This window comes from Anas acuta, chromosome 2 (assembly GCF_963932015.1).
Source record: "Anas acuta chromosome 2, bAnaAcu1.1, whole genome shotgun sequence".
Lineage (NCBI taxonomy): Eukaryota > Metazoa > Chordata > Aves > Anseriformes > Anatidae > Anas > Anas acuta.
In genome coordinates, this window is record NC_088980.1 from 73,912,903 (window position 1) to 73,929,383 (window position 16,481).

General features: G+C 35.9%; 1 protein-coding gene across 4 annotated transcripts in view; it reads right to left on the bottom strand.

The window, feature by feature from the left end:
• The window catches only part of CDH12 (cadherin 12), a 579,148-nt gene that overhangs the window by 313,881 nt on the left and 248,786 nt on the right, over window positions 1-16,481 (bottom strand). Inside the window, exon 1 of one of the 4 annotated variants that reach the window (XM_068670855.1) lies at window positions 6,680-7,285. The exons of the other annotated variants lie outside the window; for them this stretch is intronic. The gene's annotated coding sequence lies outside the window, so the exon portion shown is untranslated. Of the gene's footprint in view, window positions 1-6,679; window positions 7,286-16,481 lie in introns of those variants that run through there. 4 annotated transcript variants of the gene reach the window in all.

A 16,481-nucleotide genomic window follows, 5' to 3' on the forward strand; every position in this document is an offset into this window, starting at 1 on the left:
TGGACAGCAATTAAATATGACTAGAGCTAACACTTTCATATGACTTTATCATGGTTTAGAGATGGCAAAATTCAGACTCCAGCTGAAAAAGGGTATTAAAGAATTCTAGACAGAAAACAAAAAGGGAAAGGGATAAGGGAAATTCTTGAGTAAAGGATAATGCTCTTCAATGAAGAAACATTAATTAGTATGGTTTTGTAAGAAATGAAACATTTTTGACCTTGAAGATTAGGAAAAACACAGGGAAAAGTGGGTATCTACATTAATACTATTCTGTAGTGATAGAAACCAATTAAAATGTATACCAAATGCATACCAAAATGGCAAGTTTTATGATAATAGGTAGGATCCTTTTTGTCTTTCAATCAGAGTTTAGCAAATAGTTAACTCCTTTAAAAATTTTACTTCTAGAGTTTTTGTTATAGTTTGTTCTCTAACAGTGAAATTAAAAACAATCCACCCTATTATTGTTTTAATATTTGTAAGAGTTTTTTCACATTAAGAAATAGTGGGTTTATTTATTATTTTTTTCTACATGTGGGAGCTTAATCTAGACTTTGGAATCAAACTGGCTTTTTACCATTCATATATTCACAGGCAGAAGATTCTGCAAGTCATGTCAGCACCTCAAATAGATATGTCCAAACCACTACTAACAGCTATTGCATTCAAAGAAACAGTTTAAAATAAAACAATGGTGGCAGTTCTTTCCTTTAAAAATACATCATATTTAATTCTTTGGACATACTTTGGACATACGTGGCTTGCATTTTTATTTTATTTATTTATTTATTTATTTTTCAGAATCTATTTGGACAAGCAATACTCCAAGATACTTTTAAAATTATTTTTATTATTATTCCCAGTATATTTAGTGTGCTAACCTAGGACTGAAACAGTATCACAAAACAAAAAGGAAAAACACACCAGAACACAACAGTCAGTAATACTGAAGCAAGACTTAGAAAAGAGGTACAGTTCTTAAACTAAAAGGTTGAAATAAAGATATTTTAAATGAGCCAATGTTCAAAATTGTTGCATTTTAAAGTCCCTGTGTCATACACAGTAACTATATGTCTGCTAAATCTTGAGGGAATGAGGGTATCTTAAACAAAAAGTTGCTTGACAAAGAATTTACTATCTGGAAAATTTGTGGAACATGAAGAATGCATTACAGCCAGTCACATTGTTTTGTCACTACATATGCATTGGAGATGGAAGTGGTAAGGCTGGTGTAATATTTCATGAAATCTGACATGCTAATGAGTGCCATATCAACATAATACAACAGGAATAGATGCCTCCTCTGCCCAATTAAAACAGAAGTTGTATTGCTTTGAGCCTGACATATTATTTTCTTTTAAAAGACAATCTTTCTTCTCAAACTCTTAATTTACAGTAGACTACCAGACGAAATTAGATCTATTTCTCCTGCTCATCTTGCCTATGGAATACAGGAGATACATTTAGCCGTATTTGAACAGAGTGAGCTTAACAATAATATTTTGTCCATTCTTAGGCATACACATGTGACCATCTGCAAATTTTAAGCCATTATGAAGGAAAAGTGAGGGACACTAATTGCCTCTGGAGATTATGCCCATTCTTAAGGATATCAGCTGCTAAAATTTTCAAGCCAAGACGTACAATAGGTGGGACATTCTCCTTGGGGGACTAAACAGTTCATCTTAATTGTATATTTTCTCCACCGCACTTGATAGAAGGTCTTCCAGCTGGCATAAGACTATTGCAAATTACACAACAGGGTGCCAAGTATTTCCAGTTGTTAGCAAATGTGTTGACTGGATTCCAGTGGTTGCCCAAGAAATCCTGAATAATACACTTTTTACACCTGGTGCATTAAAAAAAGATCTCATTATAACCCATTATTGTAATGGGCAAACGAATGCCAAGAACATACTAATTACTGTATACCAATAATGAATATAATGCATAATGTAGTCAGTAGTTTGCATTTCAACTGCTTCACAAAATTCTTGTAAGACTAACCAGAAAGAATCTGGCTGGACTTTTGAAAAAATATTCAACTTTTTTTTTTTTTTCCCTGTAAAATTTCGCAATTCCAATTAATTCCTGATTTTTTTTTTTATGACATAATGTTATAGGTTTTTAAAAAGTAGTAATTTTTTGAGTGACATTAAAGACTTTATCTACAACTAGCATGGGTCTTCTTTAAAAATATTACAGGTTATGACTTCAAGAATATAAAATGACCAGCACTGTTGTACAACTTCAAATGACAGCATTTGAAAGAAAGTAGAAACAAAATATTGCCCTGTACAAAGTACACCCATTAATGACTCTAAACAATTTCAAATATTTCCATTTTAAAATCAAAATAATACAACTGTAAAAAAGAATACATTCTTTCCAAAATTATACCTTCTTTAATATTCATGCAACAAGTTTGAAATGGGCTAATCTTGTTGGAATGTTTGGGTTTGCTTTCAGCTGGAGAAACAAAATTAGGGAAGCAGCAAAATCAAAGGATGCACACATTGATAATGTGTGTAGAGACATGCAAGAGAACTCAGAACTCTTTTTTGAATAGTGGCAATCTTGTATGGAAAAGTGAAAACAAAAATAAAATTCAATATCCAGATATACTCAGTGGTTGGAATAGCACTACAGCTATCAAATAAATTATGTTATAAATAGCATTGAATAAACTAATAGTGGTAAATATAAGACTCTACTTGACTGGCTCTGCACTGTTAATCAAGATTCAAATAGAATCATAGAATCATAGAATATCCTGAGTTGGAAGGGACCCATCAAGGACCATCAAGGCCAACTCCTGGCACCACACAGGTCTGCCCAAAAGTTTAGAGCATAAATGCTTTGTCAAGCAAATGCTTGGATCCCCTCTCATTCAAATTTTGAAGAGATCATAATAAAACCCACAGAGTTTAGAAGAGCAGAGTTTAGAAGCCAAAACTCCTAGAAGGTTCCTGTATGAAAAAATAAGTACTAACTGTTCCTGAAGAGAAATGTGAATCTATTTCAATATTTTTCCTAATTATGTACAGCAAGTAAATGTTTTGAAAACTATGTCAAATGGGAGGTAATTGTTGCCAGAAGATGAAAAGGGGTCATTGTTAAAGTGGTACCATGTTAAAATGGTTTTATGTTGCCAACACTAACTTGAGTGCTCCAGAGACTAAAACAGTCATATCCAATATACAAACCTAAATTCTACTACTGGAATGAAGTCATTGTGACTCTTTTTGCACAGATGCAACAGCTGTCTATCATAAAAATCTGTATTCAGCTATCTTAACAGTGGATTTTTATTTTAATGAGGGATGATTTTGTTCATTTTGCAAATATATCTTACTCTACACACTATTGATTTCAGTCAGCTGAGCTGCCAAACATGGATAGTGAAGTCTGTGCACTGAAAATAATCCTTGTTAAGGAATTAAAAGAATACTATATATCTGCACTATAGGAATCTGATTTATAAAGTAGAAACTCAAGTCTAGTTTTGGTGTTGTGAAAAACTAGAAGTAAGCAGATTAGGTCATATAACATTGATATTTATTAGATGTCAAATGCTAACAAATTTTTGCTTGATGAGAGGAGTCAGTCATTTGAAAGAGAACACCTTTCAAATGTCTTTGTTCATCTGTGTAACTTTAAAATGGCTGCCTTTCATATTTCAGTTAAAGATGATTTTTTCACAGGTTAATGCAGCCCTCTAAACAACATTTACTCATGAACAGCCAGTAGCTATATGGACAGAAGTAGATTTTGTAATGTAGACTCTACTACATATTCAAGAGGAAGAAGCTCCATAGACATTTACTTTTCGAAGATATGAATTTGGAATACTTTAAATTTGAAGTATTTATCAGATTCAGTCTGTCAGCTTCAATACACTAGTTTACACTGTTACAGAAATATAAAAGAACACTTCATGTCTCAGTGCAAAGTACCACATTCTCATCTGGTACTGATCAAAATAACTGAAGGAATGTCAGTTGATGCCAACAGATAAACCAGCTACAAGTTTTCTTCTTCCTAGTATATCAGTGAAGAGGAAAGTACTGGGTTCTGGACTTTTCTTCTTTCTCTTTTTCTCGACCAAAACTACATAATATTTGCAGTGATATGGCAGGTAATAACACTATTTATATTGTTTTAAAAATTAAACACTTTAAAGATTTCTATTTCTTTCTTATGTTCTAAAATAATCCCCTTTTCTTTTCATGCTTTACTTTATGATTCAGATCTTTCCCTATATTTCTTTTTTTCCTTGACTAGTTGTAGTTTCATTTTCCTACTGTCATTGCTATTGCTACAATGAAATGAACTTCACGAAGAGTCACACACATTTATTTCCTAATTGTTTTGCAGCTGCATTTCTCTTTATAGGTACAATGCAATATGTCTTTCAAACCTCCTTCTTCACAAGTTTGAAATTTCTAGCATGCTTTGTTTCCTTATTTTGAAGTATGAGTCATTTTAAATTAGGGCAAGAAGAGTCATGTCAGTACTGAGCTCTGCTGTATCGCAATGCTGCATTTATACTTGACAGCATACAGTAGGTTGTAGGAACTAAAATGTGTTTCTCTTTTCTAATGTGCTTTCATTCCTGGTTCTTACTCTTCACAATTTATTTTACTCCCCACAGTTCACATTAATCTAGAATTTATCTAGTCTCAGCTTGACTTTGAACTGCCTGTTGTCTGAATATCCTAACTCCATGGGCTCAGCTTTTCACTTTTTCAGCTTGTCTCTTTACTCCCCACTGGTTTATCATATAGATAAATGCACATAATGCATTATTATGGCTGCCTGGTGCAGCGGTGCTAACTTCCCCTACCTCCTAAGGCTAGGATATTCAGTATGTTCAAAAGTGATGCTTTTCCATATTACCATTCCATGAGTATGATGAACAGGGAAGGAAAGAGCTGCTTAGTGGCACTGAGAGCAGTGCCATTTATTGAGGAAAACACAAACACTTGCATAGATATAGATGGATATAGCAGTCCTCTATTTTATTTTTATATGCAAAGTTCCTTTCCCAAGTTGTAACAAGCTTCTCCCCAAACTGTGCTATATTCTTCCCACAAGTGGCTTCTGTAAGATGTTCTACAGAGTTTTGGACCAAGAAGTCTAGAATCTCCTCTTCAACTTAGGCAAGATAACAAATACTTAGTAAAGAATGGGAAATAGATCAACAATGTAGATCAACAATTTGATCTATTTCAATAGATCATACCATTTTCAATAGTATTTCTTTTCACCTTTCAATAGTACAGGCATTGTCAAACTTGGAGGCTCTATCCAAAGTCTTGCATTTAATGGACATCATGGGAACAATTCTCCATGAATTTACCTTTTTCTGCCTAAATCTCTCTATGCTTTTGATTTTATCCTTTGCCTGGTAATCTCAAAAGGGGCCTCTTACATTTTTGTGTAATGAAAAGTATCAAACAATCAGTTTAGTTGCCTTCTCTATTTAGCTTAAATAGCTCATAAAGCAGAAAAAAAATAGCTTTTAGCATGAGCTGGACACAACATGTATTTGAAAATGGTAGGACATGAATTATCTGTGCTCACATAAAGTGCAACCAGAAATTAAAAAAAAAAATACAAAAAAATACTACTCAATAAAGATATTTATATTCTCAACTATTTGACCAAAGTTATTATGCTTTCTGAGCTAAATGTTATAATCAGAGGTCATATCCAATTCTTAACCAGTTACTGCACACAAATAAAAATGTAAACTAAAATCCTTATAAACTGAGTACCATTTGTGGGAAACAAACAAAAAAATAACACACATTACACACATTATGGTTTCACAAGCTAATTTATTTGTATCATAGTCTTCTGAGTGGAGTTTTGCAAGTTATCTACTTTAAGCTCAGCAGTTTCCCCCTTGTTTCCCTTATTTGCTGAGAGAAGAAAATTACTGGCATGCTAATACATCAGTATTTCAAATGTAGATTTTCAGAATCCAAATAAGTAAATAGTTAACAGCTGTTTTCTATTTATGGTTAAAAGTGCCAAGAACTTGAAGAAAATGACATAAAAGCAAAAGCCATAATTCTTGATCAAGAAAACAAACCTGCTCAGTGATAGCCAAAGTATAGCCAAATAGCCAAAACATTAGTGAGGAAAATGAAGAAGAGAAGGGAAATAACTAAGCCAGAATCATTTTTTAGATAAATTCTACCTAACTACACTGACAGTGCAGCAGCACATAGGAAAAAACAGATCACACTTAAAGGAATATTACTGCTTCATATAAAACCACTTTTTTTTTTTTTTTTCCCCATAACAAATCCCCCCCATCTCCAATCAAAAGCCTCTTAAAGTTTGGCTCATAAAGTCAACATAGGGCTTGTTCCTTCATCACTGCAAGGATGTTTATTGAACTCTCGAGTCCTAATCTTGCATGCTATCAGGTTGCTAGTCACTCAGCAACCAATCTGTCATCTTTACTCCAGTTATAAAAAGTTTTATAACCTTTCTGTCTTTAACTAAGGATTTCTATCCTTTCACTCTGCTTCTGTGTTGGGAAATAAACGAGGAAACGCAGGAAACCTCTACACAACCCTCCAGCTTAAAACACTTAGAACTTGTATAGCAAGTACTTTATGCCCAGTACAGCTGCTGGCAGAGAAATTGGCTCCGATCTTACCTCCCACGTCTCCTGTAGCTCAACCGCTTCCACTGTGTAGTTGTTTATTTCTCTTTTCCTTTCATATCCCTGACCTTTTTTCTAATGTGTTGAGCAGAGTTTGGAGTCAGAGTGATGAATGAGATGTGATGATGAGAATTATAGTAAGGGTGCAGCGTGCAGGGTTCTTTCTCGGGCAGCATAGTAGCAGACGGAGGAGGGGGGAAGTGGAAATCTGACAGGTTTAGCTTGCTGACAGCCCATGTTTATAGGCTCTGTAAAGAATACAGATGAGACAGAGGAAAGGCAGAGACGACAATGACATAATAAATCTTAGCTACTGTGTTTTCAACCCAAAAACATGAAGAAATAAAATCAAGTTTGGGATGCTGTTAATGGTTTGGCTGTCACTGAACAAAACCTCTTCACTGTTTCTTTAGATTAGATTAATAAATACACTACACTGCTTTGTACATACTTCTGCCATCTGCACAGAAAATTGCAGCCCTCTCTCCCCTTTGACGGCCAAATACTTTAGGTAATGAGTTAGCCATTCCGGTTCTGATACACAGTTTGATGTATCTGCATACTTCTCCTAGCATAGAGGAGAATCTTTAATTAACGTTTCAAAATGCTTTGAAAACTAAAAAATAAAAATAAAGAGAAAGGGTAAGAATAACAACCAGCCTTCATTATGAAAGCAAGAATCGTCAGCTGCTTCAAACACTGTATGTTTGACTTTAGTAGAGCTATGCCAGTTTGTACCAGGTGAATTTCTGGCCTCTAGCTTTAATTTGGAAAAATTCCAAGTAAACTTTCAGTAAATTCCGAGTTGCTAAACAAAGGCTTCAGGATTAAAGCTAATACCATTTTTTTAAATGTTCTGTTGTCCTTCTTTTTCTTTTCTTTCTTTCTTTCTTTCTTTCTTTCTTTCTTTCTTTCTTTCTTTCTTTCTTTCTTTCTTTCTTTCTTTCTTTCTTTCTTTCTTTCTTTCTTTCTTTCTTTCTTTCTCTTTCCTTTTCTTTCCTTCCTTCCTTCCTTCCTTCCTTCCTTCCTTCCTTCCTTCCTTCCTTCCTTCCTTCCTTCCTAAGCTTAACTACCAGATACAATAAAACTTGCATTCATTGTTTTGAATACATGCAACATGAAGATAGCTCATCTGATGTAATCTGACCATCCACCTTAACTCCAAAAGGCTACATCCTGTAGACAGATTTTTGCAGTTCCATTTATTCCTGCAAGATCTACAGCTTTTCACAATTCCCTGGAGAGGAGAGGAGAGGAGAGGAGAGGAGAGGAGAGGAGAGGAGAGGAGAGGAGAGGAGAGGAGAGGAGAGGAGAGGAGAGGAGAGGAGAGGAGAGGAGAGGAGAGGAGAGGAGAGGAGAGGAGAGGAGAGGAGAGGAGAGGAGAGGAGAGGAGAGGAGAGGAGAGGAGAGGAGAGGAGAGGAGAGGAGAGGAGAGGAGAGGAGAGGAGAGGAGAGGAGAGGAGAGGAGAGGAGAGGAGAGGAGAGGAGAGGAGAGGAGAGGAGCATGTAAACTATCACTAAATATTTTCATTATTTTTTAGCAATTATTATCATCACATAACAATGAAACACAGTGATGGTAAGAGCAGCCTTGTACCTAATTACCGGCAAAAACAGAGCAAAAGTTCCGTCCTTGTCAGAACCTGTAAAATCTATGTCCCTTTTTATTCATTTGAGTCCAGTGCTAGGAATGGGAATTACAATACTCTCCTTCCCACACTTTACAGATTACCTTATTGTTGAATGTAATAAAGAAAATAAAGTGGCCATTACACCCAACTGAACTAACAGAAGAGGTCAAAGAGTACTTCATGAATTACAATTTAGCAAAAGAAACACACTGCAATGTACATGTGTCTTCACTGCTGTCTTCTAACAAAGACATTTACTTTCAGGACAGCTTTCATGCTTTTAATAGCTGATTTGTTATGACAAAGTTGGTTTGGCCTCCAAAATTGTGCCTGCCAACCTACAGGCCTAATCCAAACCAGGGCAGCTGACCCATCCATTAGCATGCAAACAGAGTACCCTTAGTTTTACACTGTGTGAATGGAAGAAGCATAGAGGACAAAAAGTGTTGTAGCTGCCCATTAGACCAATGTACCCTCATTGAGCCAGGGCTGCATGCTAAACTCATACAAAGTTAGACTTGTAGAAAGGGTAAATTTTAATGATAACTGGACTTCTTTAAGGCACAGAAGAAACAGCACAATAATCACTAACCATTTCTGTGAGCAGGAATGATGCTCTTCCTGAACTTGGAGGAAGGGGGTGGGGGTGGGGGGTGGGGGGTGGGGGTGGGGGCAGGTAGAGGGGAGACAGGGAAAGACTTTTTAAGTTAAGATCTCAAATAATGATTTTGAGTTCGCTGTAGTCAGCAATCTACCATGTATCACCTTGATAACATACATTAACAGAGTTTGTAAACTTTCTTAAATCTGCAGGTTAAAGAGATTTGTCTAGTATCTCTTAGAAAGACAAGAATCAGAACGTGGAAACTGCTTTCCAATCTCCTGACCTAATTCTGACATGATGTTGCAATACATGTGCCTGTTGCTTTTTAGCTGCTTGTCCTGAACCACGAAGTGCTACATTAAATGGTGTATATTTATTAGCTTCTTTATATTTATGTGGAATAATGTTATTTCATCTAGTCTCTCCAGATAAACAGTGATAATAAAATAAAAAGAAAATTATTTATAGTTACATTTCTTGTAATTATTTATTTTGATACATTAAAATGCTACCAGCTCTTCTCCCATAAAAATAAAGATGATATAGAAAAGAAAACATTGAAAAAATAATAGATTTATAAACAGAAAGAATAATGCAAATATATGAAGTAAAAAGAAAAACACCACAGGATTAATCAATGTAAATATCTAGTACACTCCAGAGAATCAACCTTGTATATGTTCTCTGGAAACTACTGACAATTAATACAGATTTTTCATGGTAGTTACAGTTCAGTTTTTCCTGTATGTTCAGAATAGAAAATTGACAAATCGACAAGCTAAGCTCCAAGCTTTTACTGCCTGTGCCAATCCATAGAAACACAGTGGAATAAGCAAGACTGATTCTTAATTTTGGAATAGGGAGTTATTTTTTTACAATCAATGTGGTATGGTATTAATTTTAGCTCTTCTGATCTGCTAACTTGTGACAACGGTGGCCTTTAATGCCCATGCTTGACCTTCCCTGCTCTTCATAAGTGTCATGTTTCTTGCATGGGTTTATGAAAGGCAGGTCCTGCTTGACAAACCTGATCTCCTTCTATGACCAAGTGACGCGCTGGGTGGATGAGGGAAAGGCTGTGGATGTGGTCTACCTTGACTTCAGCAAGGCTTTTGACACCGTTTCCCACAGTATTCTCAAGAAACTGGCTGCTCGTGGCTTGGACTGGCGCACGCTTTGTTGGGTTAGAAATTGGCCATATAGCCGGGCCCAAAGAGCTGTGGTGAATGGAGTCAAATCCAGTTGGAGGCCAGTCACTAGTGGTGTTCCCCAGGGCTCGGTACTGGGGCCGGTCCTCTTTAATATCTTCATCGATGATCTGGACGAGGGCATTGAGTGCACCCTCAGTAAGTTTGCAGATGACACCAAGTTAGGTGTGTGTGTCGATCTGCTCGAGGGTAGGAAGGTTCTGCAGGAGGATCTGGATAGGCTGCACTGATGGGCTTAGGTCAACTGCATGAAGTTCAACAATGCCAAGTGCCGGGTCCTCCACCTGGGGTGCAATAACCCCAAGCAGAGCTACAGGCTGGGAGATGAGTGGTTGGAGAACTGCCAGGCAGAGAAGGACCTGGGAGTGATGGTAGATAGTTGGCTGAATATGAGCCAGAAGGACATCGAGGTGCTTGAGCGGGTCCAGAGAAGGGCGACGAAGCTGGTGAGGGGCCTGGAGAACAAGTCCTACAAGGAGCGGCTGAGGGAGCTGGGCTTGTTCAGCCTGGAGAAAAGGAGGCTCAGGGGTGACCTTATTGCTCTCTACAGGTACCTTAAAGGAGGCTGTAGCGAGGTGGGGATTGGTCTGTTCTCCCATGTGCCTGGTGACAGGACGAGGGGGAATGGGCTTAAGTTGCGCCAGGGGAGTTTTAGGTTGGATCTTAGGAAGAACTTCTTTACCGAAAGGGTTGTTAGACATTGGAACTGGCTGCCCAGGGAAGTGGTGGAGTCACCATCCCTGGAAGTCTTTAAAAGACATTTAGATGTAGAGCTTAGGGATATGGTTTGGTGGGGACTGTTAGTGTTAGGTCAGAGGTTGGACTCGATGATCTTGAGGTCTCTTCCAACCTAGAAATTCTGTGATTCTGTGATTCTTTGACGTACAGAGCACCTCAAAAAAAAAAAAAAAAAAAAAAAAAAGGCAGTACACAAACTGATCACAGAATCACAGAATTGAAGGGGTTTGAAGGGACCTCGAAAGATCATCAGGTCCAACCCCCCTGCCATAGCAGGTTCCTTACATGAGAAAAATATGTTTTCTACCAATCAATAATTATTTTTGCAAGCATAGGCATCTTTCTAGCATCTTCTTGAGAATGAACACAAAACAAAACAAACAAACAAAAAAATACAACACCAACCTAACCCCTACAGTCAAAAAATCCTTTTGTATTGTTTCTTGCTTCTCAAATATTTCTCTCTGGGGGTGTAGCTTAATAGTGAGAAAAAATTTGTGGTAGAAATATTAAATGTCTACCCACTGAAAGTCAAGCTGTCATCTCAGCTGGGGATGCTGACACTCAATGTAGTATTCAGCTAAATATAGAATGAGCGAGATGCTGCCTAATAGGAGTATTGTCAGTGTAACTATTTCTTCCAGACCTGGATGCTACCTTTATTCTTCTTCTCAAAATAGGATTTTCACTCTTTCCAGACTTTTGCCTAAATAAGAAGTGACTTTCTTAGTCACTTCTTGATCTTTATTTTTAATCTATTACATTTACATATTATATCTTGGTTATTTGCAGCTGCTTCTTCATTTTGTCTGCACTAATTCCCACCTTACTAAGTGGAATTTTAAATCCTAAACTTGCAAGTCTATTTATGTAATTAGGGATTAGGATGGCTCTGTTCAAGGTTTAGAGCAACTGGTGGTTCAACTTTAAAAAGGAGGATAGCAAAGAATTGTACCTGAGTAGAATTTATATTTTAATACTGAGTAGTATTTAGCTAATATTTTCTTAACATGAGGTTAGGCCTACCACAAGCTAAGTTCCTTCTGCAGTGCAAAGTCTAACAAGCTGGAACATCTAACAAAACTCAGTAGCTAATTAAAAAGTAAAAATTGTACCTTTTCTTGGCAGTATGATGTAGGGCCACCTTCTACATCAAAGACAGCAAGTTTGATGCTAACTTCTAGTTCAGAGTGGAATCAATGGAAATTATATCTGTGACATAATTCCAGTACTACACATAAATCAAAGGGTTGGTTTGTCCCTGTATTGGCTTATTTACACTATTCATTTGACATGGAGCAATAGAATTTGGGAACCTAATTTTTCTGCGATATGTTATACATCTAGCAAATTCAGCTCCTGCCCTACCTCTTGTACTTTCGTAGCATCACTAGAATTCTTCTCTCGTGAAGACTGCATGATCTCCCTCATGGGTAGCCCAGGAAGGATCTCTTGCTAGTTGGTGATGTGACTGGATATTGATCCCTTTCTCCTGCTTTCTTTTGCTGGATCTGCCTGCAATTTCTGATTTGTAGCAGGGAATTAGGCTGGATGCAAATAAAAGAGCTCCAAGGGGAACTTCTCAAGGCTCCCTGAGGTCTTCTTGTTTTCACTATCAAACAGCACAGGGTAAATTAGGTTCCAAGAGGGAACCTAATTATCTAAGCAGAGAGGCTTTGTGTCAAAAATCATAGTTTTAGAACATCACTTTGACCCTGTGTTCAAATATGTCAAACATACAGCATGTTTTTTTCTGCCTATATTACCATGCAGTTTAATTGATAAGCAGCACAACTGTTTCCACACCATGCATGGTTCCATAGTCATATCTGGTCTCCAAACAGTGAGTCAAAAAAGGCATTTCAGATAACTGAACAGAGTCTAACCAGTTTAGTGTGATCTTAGGATAAAGCTAAAACTATCAGACATGATAAATCATGCTCTTATTGCACTGATCTCCTAATCTTTGAAAACACGGAAGAGCTAATGCAGCCAGTTTTCTTGTGAAAAAATTTAGCATTGTCAAGGAACAGAATAATGTAGCCCCTTTCTGCTAAAAGACATACTGTGAGAGGAATAGAGCAGAAGGGCTCAGGCTATGTATATGAGGTTTGCAAATGAATAAAGACAACCTCAGAAGGGTTCAGAATTAAATAGTGAATTAAACGGTAGTACAGTAAGGATCTCCTTATCCTACCGGGTCTAGAAGGTCAGGGGTAGAACAGAAGTGCATGTAAGAACATGCATAGATATCCTGAGGCGTTTCACAGCCTGAAGATAGGAGTCCTCAATGCTTCCTTATAAATCCCATATGACATGTGGTTCATCCAAGGAATAAGATTTAGTTATGGAGGAAGAAATGCTAGAAGTCATCACAAAACATAAAGGTTGGACTAGATGATCTTAGTGGTCTTTTCTAACCTAAATGATTCTATGGTTCTATGATAAAACTTTGGTAAGTTTTATCTGCATTAAATTGTAATAATTATATATATATATATATATATATATGTTATACATATGTATTATATATAAGATATATATTATATTATATTATATACAATATATATTATATATGCATTATATATTATATGATATAACACGATGTACATATAAAATATTATATATATATATATAATATAAATAAATAAATAAATATTTACATATATATGTAATTTTATTTTTTTTTTCTGAATTCCTGAATGACATATTTTTGGACTAGTTTTAGTTTAGAAGAAAAGAAAGCTTAATCTTCCAACTTTGTTTTAGCAGAGAAGACTAATTTTTCTCTCTCTCTCTCTCTTTTCCTTTTTCCATACAACTCAACATTTGGTTTATGGAGTATAAGCATATGAAAACTGAAAGAAATCCAGCAGCTTTTGAAAGGTCATGAAAAGGGAAGCTAGTTGGTTTTGGTTTGTATTTCACCCATGCTGCTAAGACATGACCTTGCATTCCTCTCAGTGCCATATTTGATATCGTTATCAACAAAAAGAAAAGCAGGGGTATGAAATTTATTTACAGTGCTTTATTTCTTATGCAAATTGCCAACTCTCAAAGATAAAACAGAATCTGAACTCAAGTCTTGGCAAGAAACATAGTGTTGCAGCTCATTAAATCAACTTGAATAATATTGCAGGATAACTGTTAAAAAAATCTGAATTTGGTGTCATCATCTTTCTCAAAATAAAGTGTTAATGATTCCTCTTAAGAACTTCTAGCATATGAAACTAACTTAGACAATCTGTTTTCTCTAGGACTAAAGACAGTAATTTCAAATATATAAAAAGGAATAAAACTTAGACAGCAACTTAGCATTTGTCTCATTCCATCACTGGGTCACTGGCTCTTTAATTTTTTAAAGAAATGAAAGAAAGTACTGTAACAATCATCTAAATACATATGACAATCTTCAGAATAAAGGCTCAGTAAGTCAGATCTCACTCAGTAAAACTTTGCCTGAGTGAGGAAATTATGATTTGTCCCACTTAAGAATAACAATGCATCTCCACGCTAATGAAAAATAGGTATTATCTATGTATATTGTATATTTGTATATATATGAAAAACATGCTGTGTATGTATATATATATAAATGCTTACAGACAGACATATATAAGTTCTAAGAAGAATCAAATACCTAGTTAATACCAAGTTAATACATTAATATATTAATAGAAGATCCTGGCTAAGTTAGTAATATGCATGAATAACCCCATCACCAACCCAAATCTGTGTTATTGTGGATAATGCCTTACATAAGCTTTTAAGTACAGTATGCAATAGTACAGAACAGATATATGAAACAATTGTGTAGCACATCCAGCCTCCATGTTATTTTAGAGACTAAAGCAACAAGTGAGTTTAAAGGTAAAGAAGAATTTACCAGAAACTGTGTTAAAAACTGTAGTAAAAACTATAGTACCTCAGTTTCCAGTTATGAGCCATCTCCACTTTACGAAGATTCAACTCAACCCTGATCAACTTGCTGGAAGACAAGGGCTGCTGAAATTGGTCTTGTTCTAAGCCCTTCTCTGGCATATCATGAGGATCACTCCTGTGCTACATGTATGTGTATTTTAGCACACTATGTTTAAATCAGCATGCTCACACTCAGTATTCTGCTGTTGAACACGAAAATTTAAGACAAAATACACGAAAGGAAGAATATAAGGGACTTTTTCTGGTATTTAAATGCATATATTTCAACTTGCAGAGATGTATCAAACTTCTTATTGCAGCTTGCTTATTCTGTTTTCTATAGTTGTGCTTTCTTTTTCCATTCCATTAATGACAAATGTTTTGAATGCCAACATCAACATACTAGGCAGAGTGATTAACATGAGAAATACTTAATACAGAAATACAGAAATACTTAAACCTATTTTGCTAAGTAAAGCAATGTTTTTATGTAGCTGGAAAAAAAATGCATCTCACCATTCTAACCCTTTTTTACTTAACAATTTTAGAATGCTCAGCATAACTTATTGATCTTTACACATACCCTATCCTTTGAATATCTGGAGAGCATAAAAAGATTGCACTGTTTTTCAGAAAGTAGCTATGAAAAACTTTAACATAATGCATACTTTTATTTATTTATTTATTTATTTTGAATCTGTCTCTTCTACCAATTTCTAGCTTCTACTCTATATGGATACAAAGCAAAAGTGAAACTATTTCTTCATGCTTCCGTTATCTAGTTTGTTCTTAGCAACTCAGTCTCCTGACAGCTCAGATAAAAGAAATGACAGTCTACATATAGTCCCATAATTTATTGGCCAAATGACCATACTGATTTTGTCCTGTCTGGTTAATCTCTGAGGTGTCTCGCAGGGAAAAAGTTCTAGAAATCTCCAGAAAACCCATTACAAATGACTCCTATCAAGATAGAAAATTCTTCAGTAAATGCCTTTTCCAATCATAAGTGATGGCATACAAGGAAACTGTTGAAATTTTACCTAAAAGTCAGTAATTGATTTTGTACATTTTTTCATCCTTTATTGATGGTGTTAAAGAAACTACAACATTTTTTACTGATTGCACCCAAACATGAAACAAGCTGACTTTTTTGCTCACACTGTTTGTTACCTGGAAGTCGCTGTCACTACATTGGTCACCAAGCACAGAGCAGCTTTTACTCTCTTTTTTTTTTTTTTCTTGAAATGAAGAAAAAGCAAGGAATGTTCCTTGCTTTTTGCTGAACGTGTCCTGAAGATAATACGAGATAAAACCAAGGGAGCTGATAAAATAAAATATCTGGGGGACTTTTGTATGTTAAAAAAGGACATAACCAGAAAACTTTGAAAAGAAGAATCAGAAACAAAACCTCTTGGTGCAGGTTTGCAGTGACCCCTTCACAAACTCCTGAACTAGGGCTATAAAGTATGAATGGAAAATGGCAGCACTGCTCAGACAGTCGGTCAAAATCCTGGCAATAATTAGACAGCCAGGCTGCCTTAGATTGACCAGGCTCCTGAGTCTATAATCTCATCCTTATTCTGCAGCTGTTTAGGTGTAAAACCTATGCTCCCAACCCATGTAATCAAGCCTTGAGAAGAGTTACTTCTTTTTATTCAAGTCCTTTACTCCCTATTAATATTTACACTTCATCT